General features: G+C 49.3%; 1 long non-coding RNA gene across 2 annotated transcripts; it reads right to left on the minus strand.

Annotated features, from left to right (window-relative positions):
- Positions 1–672: 672 nt before the first annotated feature.
- Positions 673–13,103, minus strand: LOC123569159 (uncharacterized). Of its 2 annotated transcripts, XR_010581493.2 has the most exons (5): positions 12,957–13,103; positions 11,086–11,211; positions 9,897–10,031; positions 9,460–9,632; positions 673–1,507 (listed from the first exon to the last, which is right to left on the minus strand). It is a non-coding gene; the product is annotated as an uncharacterized lncRNA (long non-coding RNA). The 2 variants fall into 2 exon arrangements; XR_012424510.1 differs by lacking the exon at positions 9,897–10,031.
- Between the last annotated feature and the right edge of the window lie 652 nt (positions 13,104–13,755).

Genomic DNA, 13,755 nt, shown 5'->3' on the forward strand with positions numbered 1-13,755 from the left:
AGTATCTTTGATCTTTACAACTGTCTTTGAGGTAGATAAGCAGGTAGTGTTGCAGGTACAATCCTTGTTTCCCCCAACATGCTTTCCCCAACATGCCACTCAGATAATACAAGGTAGAGTCATGGTTTGAACCAGAAATGTCTTCCTTCAAAGTTGCAGCTCTTGTCCTTTCTGCCACCCATCCCCATCCCACCTACTCATATGTTGCATGAAAGCACATATGTGTGCATATATAAAAAAGATTCAGATAGGGGAGGGGAATATAGCTGGAGAGGTATAGATTGATTATGGATTGGTGACTGGTGAAAAGTATTTCTGCCAGAAGCCCCCACTCTCCAAAATGTAATTCTATTAGTGTGTGTCATCTAAAAACATATTGTATTCTAGCTGTAAGAATTTCTATTTAATGGGCTACAAAGACAAATTTTGGAGATTCTAAGCAACAACTCAAGTCTCTTATTCTTCTAGTATAATCAAACAGTGATCCACTTTCTTGGCCTTCCCCCAAAATCCTTGCTCCCATGGCAAGTTTTTCAGCCTACCTGGTGGAAATTGTTTTGTCCTGATTGGGAGGTATTAAAGAAAAAATATCTACTCCAACACCTTAGTTTTCCAAATCACTTGTCTTTGCTTGTTTCCCAGCAGCATGAAATACTACTCTGGAGAAACAGATTTAGAATCAGTTTCAATTGCCATTTATTGATCACAGGCACTATGCATACAATTTTCATAAATGATCATATTTGATTTTGATTCTCATCAAAATGATTTCTATTCAGCAATGAATAACTGAGGGTCTAATGGGTTAGGAGACTTACTCAATGTACCCTGTTAGTAAGGGGACATAACAGGAACTAGAGCTGGGCTCTGCAGAACTCATGGCCTGGCTCTTTCCACAGTATTCACATTCTCTCCAGGCAGAAGATACGATCTGCCCAAATACTTGCTTTCCAGGCCATCCACTAGCTCTGCTGTATCCTGGGAAACTGCAGGACCAGCCAAGCCCAGGACAGGGCTGCTTGGGGCCAGGGCAGGTAGACTTACCTGGAAGAGCACCAGCCTGGCTATCAGCATATCCACTTTCTTCCCATTTCCTTTTGCAGCCTCCTTCCTTGGTTCACAATGACAGTCCAACTTCTGCCAGTCCTGACTGTCATTCAAGCCTTTTTGCTATTTAAGAATTTTGAGGAAGAAAACCGTCATGTACTCAAAATCCTGGTAATCAGAAGTGTCTGGAGATTTCGAGCTGTTAACATAGAGAGGTGGCAAAAGTATTTTCTAGGACATCCTTATGGGCCTGAATGGCAGCGGGAGTCGACATAGCTGGTGCCTGGGCAGGTTTCCAAAGCACAGGCGAGGTGGAGAGTAGGTGAGGGCTGCAACAAAGGCCCCGACATCTGAAGAGCACTGCACAGTTTGTCAGCGGCTTTCAGCTCCACATTCTCACTTAGTCCTCACAGCAACCCCATGCAGTGACTGTTGTCACTCCTTTTCATGGCTGAGGAGACTGTTGGGAGAGGAAAAATGAATTACCCACTGGCAGGCAGGTAAGAGGCAGAGCTGAAACTCTCACGTAGTTCTTCCAACTCCAGGCCCAGCATCTCAGGATTGTACCCAAGTGGCTCTCGCACCAGTATCAGGGCCAATGGCAGGGTCAGCAGAAAATAGCAGAGGGGCTTGAAAACAGATGGGAACATCTGGAAAAGGTAAGGAAGTTGTCTTAGTCACTATAACAAATACCCTAGGCTTGGTAGATGAAATCACAGAAATTTAGTTCTCACGGTCTGGAAGCTGGGAAGTACATGTTGAGTGTGCCAGCATGGTTGGATTCTGGGGAGGGCCCTCGCTTGACATCTCCTTGCTGTGTCTTTACATGGCAGAGAGCAGAGAGAGGAAGAACACTCTTCTGTCTGTCTTCATACGGGCACTAATCCCACCATGAAGGTCCTGTCCTCATCACCTCATTACCTCCCAAAGTCTCCATCTCCAAAAACTATCACACTGGGGATTAGGGTTTCAACATAAATTTGGGAGGAATGCAAAAATTCACTACATAGCAGAAGTATAGAGCACTGGAGGCCCAGTTCATTTAGTGTAATGAATGTCACTATGCTAGGCACTGGGGATATGGCCTGAACAAGGTCATCCAGACCCTTCCCTAAGAAGTTAGACTCCAGAGGGGAGACCAGTGGATAAACAGGCAATTCCAACACAGAGGAACAAGCATTCTGGTGATGGAGGGACATGCAGGCTCTGTTGGTGGGTAGGGGAGGGCACCACACCCAGATGCAGTACTGCACCTCTTGATTCATTTTCCAAATATACAAAAATGACTTGGGGTTTGCAGAAGGAGTGAAAAAAAAAAACTGAAAGGTAGTTGCTGTGGGAGGAGAGATCCAAGAAGGCTTCCCACAATAGGTGGGCAGTCTTCTGGAACTGGGGCCCTGAAGGGTGGGTAGAATCCTGATGTGCAGAGACTTGGAAGAGAAGTATTGTAGCCCAAAGAAACAGCATGGTCCCTGCAGAGGCATGAAAGGGAAGATTCCTGGGGGTAATCACCCACCTTCAGAGCCTGTGTAGGCACCACATAGGGTAGGGTAGCAGGAGACACAGCTGGAAAAGCAGACAGGGGTCAAGTCCGGCCTTCCAAGGTTTGGACTTTATCTTACAGGCGGTGGGGAGCTGTCGGGAGCATTTTGAGTGGGGCAGTGACACTGCTGGCTCTGCATTTTGGAAAGGTGGTTTTCAGGGCAGTTTGGATGATGCTGGGGAGTGGCTGACAGGTTGAAGATCAGTCCTGAGGAGCAGGTCGGTGAAACATGATAGGGGCATTAGCATTCAATCCAGGGGTGTGAGCAGCGAGGTGGTCACCCAGGCTGGCTTGAGGAGCAGCATAAGCACACAAGCCCCAATCATATCTGAGGAGAAGTGCAGATCCACCTGGAGGAGCTAGGTTTGCCTTACATCCAGGAGGCAAGCTCAAGGCTAGTGATGAGCCAGAGGGCAGGGGCAGAGCAGATGAAGGGACTCTATGAGAGTGCAGGGCCAGGGTGGGACGCCGGGGGTGGGGGTGGGGGGTTGGGGTGTGAGGGCTATTGCTGGAAAGGGCCACAGGGCCCACACTGAATGTGAGTGTGCATGAGTGCGTGTATGTGTGTTGGGCTGTATGTGTGGACAGCGAAGGATGCATGGACATGTCCCGGGCTGGGAGGAGAGGGCACTGGGTTAAAGGGTGACAGACCAGGGAATAATGAGGGCCCCCAAAGGCCTGGAGGGGAGACACACCGGCAGGAGCAGGTCTTAACACCCACATGGGCACTCAACCCTTTGCCATCTCTGTAGCTGTAGAAAGCAGAGCAGTGAGCTTCCCAGAACAGTTTTGTTCCCTTGGTCATGCATCATACTGGAAGGCAGTGCCTGCAGCATCTCCCAGCTGTCCAGCTCAGGAGTCCAGCCACCGTACCCCATGCACCTACTTAGCACGTGATACCAGACACAGACATGAAAACCCAGTCTTAAAAAAAAAAAAAAAAAAAAAAAAAAAAACTTGAATCAAACTCCTTTCTGGCACTTTCCACTGATTTTCTAGACATTTGTCCTCTGTACTCAGGGCTGAGGAAACCGGCTTGCCTGCAGGCTGGTCGTTCCAGGGGGTTCCTTTGAAAACTTCCTGCAGTGTCCAGGAGCGAGCAGCCTGCTGCACACAGGACGCAATGCCTGCTGAAATCCCACTTGAAAGTGAGCGGCATCGCCGAGACAAGCCTAGATCCTTTTCAGCACAGCGATTCCTTCCTTCCTCCCTTCCTCCCACAGCTCGGCTAGAGTTTTCTGCCCAGAGGAACTCTGTGAGAGCGTTTCAGAGTCATTCGGGCCGCTTGCCCCCAACAGGGCGACGCTGGCTGGCTGACCCCCCTCCTGCTGGGGGGTACTGTACCCACGGCCCGGGGCTTCTCTATTCCTCTCCTCCCCTCCCGCTGCTGACGCACGCTTCCTATAATAAGCCTCTGTTACTTGGAGCAGGGGCGGCTCCGTAGTAAGCCGAAACCGCTACTATATTTACACCCTTTCCACATTTAGACAAAGGCTATTTTTAACAGAAGGTCTATTTGTGGGGGTTGCCCACGTCACACTGTTCACATGCATCTCACCATCCTCAGTCTGTTCTTCTGATTTCACACTTGTACCGGGCCTCTCTCCTTCTCTCTCTCTCCTTCTCTCCATCATTTTTCTTTCGTTTCTTTCTTCCTTTCTCCAATTTCCTTCCTTCCTTTAATCAGATTGAGGTCTTTGGCAGGCTATATTGCCAGAGTCCTTCAAGGGACGGCGAGGCTCTGTCCTCATGGAGCAGAGTGGGCAGTGCGGCCACATGCTGGGCTGTGAACTGTTCTTGGCACCTACTGTGGGGACCAGCAGAGACCCCAGTCCCCAGGGCTCCATATTGGCCCGCTCTGCCTCCAAGTTTTTGTGAGCAGGATGCTGGGACCATGACAGCCTGGCCTTTTCTCCTCATGCCAATCTAGTTTTATTGGTGAGAAGGAAGGGTGTGTGTGTGTGTGTGTGTGTGTGTGTGTGTATGTGTGTGTGTGTGTGTTGGGGGAGGGGTAGTGAGCAAGGTCAGAGGAAAATAAGCCAATGGGGTCATCATTCATGCAGAACACCTTTTCAACTTAAAAGTTAATTTTATCAGATTTGTCTTAGATGACACAGTTTTTGTTTGGGTGAAAGGAAGTTTCATATTTCCTACATGCATAATCCACTTATGAAAAGGAGGGGGGATGCACGGAGTTAGCACATATTAAGTGCCTGCTGTAGTCAAGCCCTATTGGGCACCAGGGACATCTGGACCCTGAGAACGAAGTGAAGGGGTGGTCCTGCCTGCACCAGGTTTCAGATGACGAGGTTGAGGCCTGCAGAGATCTGGGACTGGCCTAAATTCACTTAGCTGGTAAGTGGCTGTGCTGGGACTTAAATCTGTGTCTGGCTACAGACTGTGTGCTGGCCCCAAATCTCAGACCTCCCCCGTTGTTACCTTTTCAGCTCTCTAAAAAATCAGCGGTCTTCATTAACACTCTTTCTGTTATTTTCTTTCCCTAGTTCTGCTTCTCTCCTCACCCCCCACCCCAATGAGAAGAGACCTTTCCCACCTCAGAACCCCATCTGCACTTCTTTGGTCTACTTCTTCAGATGATGAGTCATCTGAAACATACACATGTCAGAATCTAAAAAGGACAACAGAAAAGGCCTTGCGGGCACTAAAGGGTCCCAGAGAAACCCCATGTTGTCAAATCTTGCGTTTTTCCCCAGCAGTCAATTTGGATTGTAGCTTCTGAGTGAAATATTGTTACTGCATTTCTGAGAGAGGAGAGCTGAGATTTGAATCCGCCTCAGACTGTGCTGGAAACAGAATACAGAGCCCATCACAGGATGTCCTGCCCTCTGTAGCCTCGTTTCTGAAAGTATCATTAAACATGTGGGAACCAAATGCCCCCTGAGTCCCCATATTCAAGCCTTTAAAATTGCAGATTCTGGTTCAGACATTTCCTAGAGACTCTGATAAGAGATTATTGTCTTCTTGGTGTCCTAGTGTCAGGGGTTCTGAGCCCAGGAGTCTAGCAGCTGTAACATGAGGCCAAGTCACATTCATCTCTAAAATAGAGATAATAACGTCCCTTGCCCACTCACCCACTTCACAATTTACAGAGATGTTGCAGTGAGACAATGCATGTGAGTGTGCTGCTGTGAAAGCTGGCAAACACGACAAGACTGCTAGTCGCTAGTGCTGATGTTTTCATCCTTAGTGAGGATGTGAGAGAGGGCTCAGGAAGGCCAGGTGACATGTACAAGGTCACACAGCAAGTAAGTGGTTGAAATAAAGGCACAATAGCCCTGTGTCCCTCAGCAAGGGGGCTGAAAAGAAATTACAGAGCCAGTGGAAAGGCTCGGGTGCTGAGCTTTAGCAACGCTAGGCTGAGCTCAGTCCAGAAATGGGGACACTGATTTGGGACGAATCCCATCACTCTCCCCAGCTGACCCTCCCTGCACCTTGGTCCCAGTGGCTTCTCAGGCTTCTCTGCAGCATGGGTGTCCTGCCTTGGCCAGAGCCGAAATCCCAGAGCGGTGAAAGAGGAGCCAGAGTCACGGGGCTTCTGGTTTCAGGACACACTGGAAAGGTGAGAAGGAAGCTTGTCTTCCCATGGATCTGGGCCAGACCTGGGTGGCGGGGCCTCCCCGCCAGGAGCTGGGACATTCCCTAGGTGCCCGGGCATCCCCGGGTCAGGAGGGCCACCAGCAGTTTTTCAAAGCATTAGCTTGGTCAGAAAATAAATCATTCAGCACTTTGCGGAGACCAAATGCTTTGTCAATGCAGGCAAAACCTGACCCAGAATCTGCAGCCTGGGAAGGCCTTGTGCTCACCTGGCTTAGGGGCCAGTTTGGGGATAAGAGGCCCCTGCTCTTTGTACCTGCTTACTGGAGGAGTTGATGAGAAAACCTACACACCTTGACCTCCATGACTCTGACCTTCACATCTTGGCCACGCCCTTCTCACCACTACTACCCATCAGCCACCAACCACCAGCCACCAGCCGCCACTCCACCTCTCTACCCCAACCCTCATCAGACTTTCACCTGCTTTCAAGGCTCAGGTGTTGCTCCCTATGTGAAATCTTGTCTAGCCCTCTTTCTCCCAGTCAGGAATAATTTACCCCCGCTCCCTTCTCTGTGCCCTTAGTGTTCTCTGTGAATGTGGTAGCGGTCTCAGACCAGTCTGTGCTGGACTTATCCTGGCACCCAGCCTACAATCAGAGGAGTCGTGCGGTTGGTTCATCCATGGAATTTGAGTCAGGCTTAGTTTTCACCTCTTCTGAGGGTGGAGCAGAGCCTCTGGGCTGGAGAGATACAAACAGTGTAGAAGATGCTATGGTGTCCCACCAGCTCCCCTTTTAAGGACCAATGCACACCCCCTGCCCCCAGCTGCTGAATGCCACCTGTTTGCCTGCTAATGACTCACAGATGCCCCCCTTCTCCAGAGAACGGCTCTCAGAAGACAGAAGCTGCATCTCCACGAGGTTACAACTTTCTCCCCATACCTGCTCCCCAATCACCGCCACCACAGGCAATGACTAAGTGACACAGAAATGCAAAAGGGTAGTCCCCTCCCCTCAGGAAGGGACATCTCTGCAGTATGCTTCAGGCTCCAGAGAGTCAGTCCACTTCTATCCCCTCTCCAAGGATCAGCCCAAGGCTGGCTTTCCCTGAAATCACAGTTTAGGATGAGCAGCCTGAATTTCAGTTTTACACTGAAATTCCCATGTCCCATCAGTTTTGGGCAAATGGGGCTGATTGACTAGCTTAGACTGGGTTACCAGATTTAGCAAATAAAAATACAAGATACCCAGATATATTTGCACTTCAAATAAACAAAGGATACGTTTTGAGTATAAGCAGGCTTCATGCAAGACTTGCAACATACTTATAATGAGAAATTACTCATTGTTCATCTGAAATGCAAATTGACCTGGGCAGCCTATATTTTATCTGGTAGCCCGACCCTTGACCACACCTGTGTTTGTCTCTCTCCCTGCTCCTATCCTGCTTCCTTTCCTCTCTCCCTTGTAGGTTTTTCCTGAAAAGCACTCCCCCAGTAAATCATATGTACCTAAATCCCTGCCTCAGGTTCTGCTTCTAGGGAATCTGACGTAAGACTGTCATTAGTCCCTCTCTGCTGCCTAAGGTGACCAGAGAAGTCCTTTCATTTCCCCTGAACCTTGCAGAAGCTTTCCTTTTGTTCAAACTTCACCTGGTCCATCCTGGCTAGAGTAGGGGAAATCATTACACTAATCGTCACCAGCTGAGGTCCTCCAGGTCCTCACAACAGCCCTGAGTGGTGGCTACAATTCTTAGATCCATTTTTAGATGAGAAGACTGAGGCAAGAGAGATGCAATAGCTTACCTGTCCTCACAGAAAGTGGCAGTGCCTCAATACAGAACCATATTTCCTGCCTCTTAGACTCTTGCTTTATCAGTGCCTCTCAGGGAATCCAGGAGAGACACAAGAGCAAGGCTTTAGCTTTGCTGATCCACCCCCACCCCCCAACCCCTGCAGCATTCGGACTTCAAGTTTTTACCTTGTCTCTTGTCACTGGAAGGATGGGGCAATTCTAGGTACGCTCTCTGGGTGACCCAGGGAGCTAGCCACTAACTTCACATTTGTGCAGAACTGGCTTCCCAGAAACCACAGGAAAATGGGGGTATCCAGAAATCCATGTGGCCACAGCCCCCTTTAGGAAGACTCTATTTTCATTCATCTATGACAGAACTAGGTTCGTGGCTTAGGGTCTGAGCCTTGATTTAACCATGAACATGAGAACTAGATTGACCTCTGGGGGATCATCCAGCTATGGCCCAGTGGGATTTGAAGTTTCCATAGACCTGACATTCATGTTAAGTACTTAACCTGGTAGCTAGCACAAGGTAGAGCTCACCTAACAGTGGCTGTAGGTAGTAGTATTTCCCATAAGCAATAGTAATAAGAACATCTGATTCCCCAGATAACACGAGAGTGATAAGAATATGTCCTACAGCGCACTCAACTAAACAGACTTCAGCTCAAAGCCATCCAAAGATGGAATGAGTCGCCTCAGAGGGCAGTAAGCTTTCTGTCATTTCACAGGGAAGAAAAGGGAGGGAATCTGTTTATCTACCTGCCAGTGGGAGATAATTTCCATCCATTATGTCTTTTAATCTAATGCTGAGATGTTCCAGAAAAGGCTGGATGGTGTGCCAGAAAAGGCTTGTGATGGTGTGCCAGCTTCTGAGGGACTGAACAAGAATGATGCAGAGGTCCCCCCTGACCTGAGACTCCAGGAGTCTCTAAAATGCTGACATCCCACATTTATGGTAAGACCAGTGGCCACTCTCGTGTCCAGAAATCTGGAATATAGTTCCAGAATAATGTCACAGGCACCAGCCCTATGCTTTTCAGAACTGTCCACACACTCAAACCAATTAGAGACCCAGCTTGTGCCCCTGAGTTGGGGGGTGCAGAGTGGACACTGACCTATGGGCCCTCAAAATCCTCCTGACCCACAAGTTCCCCAGCATAGGAGACTGCACCAGGCCCACTTTCTTCTTGCCTGTCACCACACTGTGCCTCCCCTCTTCTTGAGCAGCTCGGCTCAGCCACGGACTGAGTCAGCCATGCTCAGTTGCCAGCCCTACAGCTGCCCGGCTGAAGGAACTGACTTTCTGCTCCCTCTCCCACAGCTGTCAAAAGGATACCCCAGAGTCCCCATTACACACAAACACACATGCGCGCGCACGCACACACACACACGCCCTTATGGAATCTTTGCCCACAATCACAAAATCACAGGGCTGAAAGAGACAGCAAGTACCTAGCAGATTCGTTAAGTCCAGGCCTGTCAAGAAATCCCCTACCAGAAGCCTCTGTCCACACACCTTCACAGTGGAGGGCTCGCCCCCAGCTGGTGTCACCCTTTCCAGCATTGAACTCCCCGGCCATTAGAAGGTGCTTCTCATGTCCAGGCGCCAGGCATCCAGGTATCCAGGTGACTTCTTCTGGCTTCCTCTCATTGGTCCTAGTGTTTTCAGGGATGGCACGAGAGTCCAATCTTGTTGGAAGGTGGTGTACAAAGAGGTGCAGGAAGACACATGGGAGGAAGTAGTGAGAGATGAAGTCAGAGGTAGTGAGAAACGTCAGAGAGAGAATTAGCAGGGATGTGCACAATCTAAAAGGGACCTGTATCCTGCATGCTGACAATTTTTCCGTTATGTTTTTTTTAAAATTCTGTTGCTCTTCAGCTGCATGGAAAACATGTCCACCCCAAATAACTTACTCTCTGAGAACTGCAGAAAAAATGAGAGTATTGTATTACCTATTGCACTGATGAGAAAAGGGTGATCAGGAACGGAGATCAAAACTGTACCACATGGAAAAGAGTTGAAAGAACTGGGTCTCTAGCCAGAAGAAGGGATTTGGCTGGTAAAGTGGTTGCCTCTGACAATCCTTCCTGGGGAAAAAAAGATTGGACCAATTCTAAACAGAATAAAGAATTGGACTTAGGACCAAAGGGTAAACCACCAGAGTGACCGAAAGCTTTCTACTAGACAGAACTGTCTAGCAGTTGTTAAGATAGTGAGAAGTCCCTGTCACTGAAGGTGTCTAAGGCGTGGGTGCACTTGATGTTTTATGTCTGACAGTTCATGACTTTTCTTTTAATGCATATGCACATCACCACCACCACCCCCAGCACACACACACACACACACACACATACACACACAGAAACCTGGCCGTATAAAGCCAGGTGAGGCACACCAGTGTGGGGTGTGCATCTCTCACTTGGCTTAGCTTTGATCCCCCAGAGATTTTCCCATTACAGACTTGGTTGTCAGCAAGAAATAAAAGCCTTTCCTCTCTCCTTGGGAGGAGCGGAGCAGATTGTCTGGATCTGCTGCGTACTGCCCTGGCTCTGGTCTCAGCACCAAACGCGTTCCTTCTGCTCAGTCTGTTCCCGTTTTGACAATGCAGAGGGGAGAGCTGGAGAAAGTCCCACAGCCTAGAGTCCTGGCATTGGAGGGCGGGGCTTTGCTGTTGGACCGGACAGATCACATTTGCATTCAAGAAAGACTAGGTGGAGCCCCTTGCTCCCAACACAGGCAGAAAGTTTAGCTGGGATTGGCGCCCATCCTCAGGCATCTTTTGAAGAGAAAGTGCTATCTGCTGCTGTCCTTTCAGTGTTTTGTCAAGGGCAGAGCCTGAAAAAGGTTTTCGCAGGAGGAAACTTCTCTAAACCTCTCTAGCATCCTAGAGATTAAAATAAGTTATTTTTTCTCTGCAAAAGAGACAAGGTGCTCTGCTACCTGAGGGTGGAGTACTGGACCCTTCGTGTGATTAAGATCCAGAAAATATGCTTTTTGCCTACAGCGTTGTATGTCCCATTACCAGCCAGTAGTGATCCATGAAGCAATGTTACTCAAGGAGGATTCACTAAGCACCCACTCTGTGCTAGGCCATGCCTCCCAGGCACTGGGGAGCAGAGGTGAGAAAGATCCAGGATTTACCTTCAAGAAGCTTATAGTCCAGTGGGGGTGACTATCCCAAGCAAAAAAATAAAATCCATGCACTCAGGGCTCCAGGAGAACTTTGCTGTGAGTGCACTAGCTGTCTGGGAGCATCTGGGACGGCATCTGCAAGGAAGGGATGCTTGGGATGAGTTTTCAAGGACACACAGGATTTTATGAAGTGGTAAAGGGCAGCAGTGGGAAGGGATCTTGCATGCAAAGTTCTGGGAAAGATGTGGAAAAGCTTTGTTTATTTAAGGAACTATGAGAACTTTGACATGACCAGAGGAGCTACCATGCAGGCAGGGAAGTGCAAAGGATGAATCTAGAGCAGAGGTTTTAACCAGGGACAATTTTGTACCCCAGGGACACTTGTTTGTCACAAAGAGAGGAACAGCAGTGCTACGGGCATCTACAGGGTAGAGGCCAGGAATGCTGCTAAACATCCTACCATACCACCATGTGGACAGTCCCCACAACACCGTGATCTGGTCCACAATGTCAATACTGCTGAGACAGAGAAACCCTGAGCATGGTAGGGTGTTTAGGAGTATCCCTGGCCTCTCTACCCACTACAGAGAAGGAGCAGCCACACCACGAAAAAATGGAGCTCTGTTAGGGGCACTGTGCTTTCTGAGGGTCACACAGAGAAGGCATCCAGGGGAAGGAAGCCAGGGGAGTGCTGAGCTTTCAGATTCTGCAACCTGTAGTCCTCCATACCTGTGTTTCAGCTAGCCCTCCCAGCTTTATTTTCTGTACATATCTGATAAGCCTACATCCAGTATCTGCCTCCAAATTGTTGACAAAAATATTAAATAGAAAAATTTCAGGGCAAATAATGACTTAGATTCATATAAAGCTATTCAGTTTATGGGGCATTTTGCATCCTTCATCTCATTTATATTCATTTTACAAAACAGAAAAATGAAGCTGGGAGATGTTCTGCAATCTAGGAGTTATTTAACTATAACACATTCAGCTCCCATCTCTTCTCCTAGGGTGGTCCCTGAGTGCTCCAAGGACCCCTGCATCTGGCCACAGGGGATGCTGGGAGTATCCTCCATCCTGGCCTAAAAGGGCTCCCTTTCAGCTTCCTGGATTTATATCTTGTGTGAGTGGCTAAGGGCAGGTTCCCTGGTCTTCCTCTGCCCCTAGCTGCGACACTCACATACCGTTCTGACTACAGGGGACTCTCTCCCTCCCTGAGGCTGAGTTGGTAAGAGGACCTCTCATGGATAGCAGGCAGGGACAGCTGCTCAGCTCATGTTCTCTGGCCAAGAAGCATTACTGACCCTGTGATTTGGCCCTTCATCCAAACTGGCAGATGGGTACAGGTGCCTTGCCGTGATGCTGCTTCCCCTCGACCAAGCATGCCTGACCATTAAATCACCCAGTGGAGGACAGCACCAGTCAGCTGAGGGGTGGGCTCTTTCCAAGTGGAACCCCAAAATACTGCTAATCTGAAATGTCACTGTTCTCAGGGACAGCACGAACGAACCACGCCAAGTCACACACTGCAGAAACACTCTCAATAATCAACACTAGGTGTTCTAACAGTTTGTTCAAGCCTGTTCATCTGTGGTTTAGAAGTTTATAACATGACAATCTTTTACCCTAATAGCTTTCTGGGAACTGATTGCCCATATTCCCCATATTCCCAAAGCCATCGCCAGCTCCCAGCTTTATCATTCAGGAAAAAGAGCAAGCGCCTCCCCTTCATCCTCCTTATCTCCCACAATCACTAAGTACAAGCCCAAGGAGAAGAATCAAGGGCAGTGAACCTTCATCAAACAATAAAATCCTGCCTGGTGCCAGGCCTACCTGTGCCATCCAAGCACTGCCTGCCCTGTCCCTCCATTAAAACATCTTACCCTCGCGGCTGGTGGCTCCCGGGGCACTGTCCTTTCCATGTCTCCTCCTCCCATCAGCACAGCCCAGTGGCTCTCTCCTGCTGCTCTGGCTCCATCCCTCTCCAATAACATTGCTCCTTCCCTGGCAGCGTCCAGCCACTTTGTCACAAGCTACATCTGTGGAGAGCACCGACCCTGGCTGCAGGATGAGACAGATAAGAGGATAAGAGGGGGCAGGAGCAGACAAAGAAGGTGGCAAGACAGAGTAGGCGAGAGAAAGTGGTGGCTAAGTCTAGGGTGCTGATTATGGAGTTAAGGGAAAAGGAGGCATGAAAGCTGAGCTCGTGTTGAAAAGAATGTCAAAGGGAGCTCAAGCACTGGGTGGGGTGAGGGCAGAAGAGAGGTCCTTTCCAACCCTGGGGCCTTTAAGCAGTACGAGGGCTCCCCTGGCTTGGAGCCACGCCATGCCTCTGATCCTAGGGAGTAAGAATGTCTTTTGGGGGATGCAGGGCAATGGCACCCATTTCTCCATGAGCCACGTGCTTGCATCTTCCAGTGGGATACTCTCCAGGGTCATCTGGGTCCTCTTGTCTTGTGCTTGTTCATCACCTGAGCATGATTCTCGCCTGCTCAGCAGGGCGGTAGGGGGTCGTGAGCTCACAGCCCAGAAGCTTGACCCCTGTGGGGCCTCGGCATCAGTCCCTGGGACTCTGTGGCAGTGAGGCAGCCACATGGTGTCAAGTGGCTGCTCTGTGTGAGGGGATTTCTAAAAATACATCTGTCCTGCTGCTCACAGGGCTCACGAGTGCCAGGCAGACGG

The sequence above is a fragment of the Macaca fascicularis genome, chromosome 15 (genome assembly GCF_037993035.2).
Source record: "Macaca fascicularis isolate 582-1 chromosome 15, T2T-MFA8v1.1".
Lineage (NCBI taxonomy): Eukaryota > Metazoa > Chordata > Mammalia > Primates > Cercopithecidae > Macaca > Macaca fascicularis.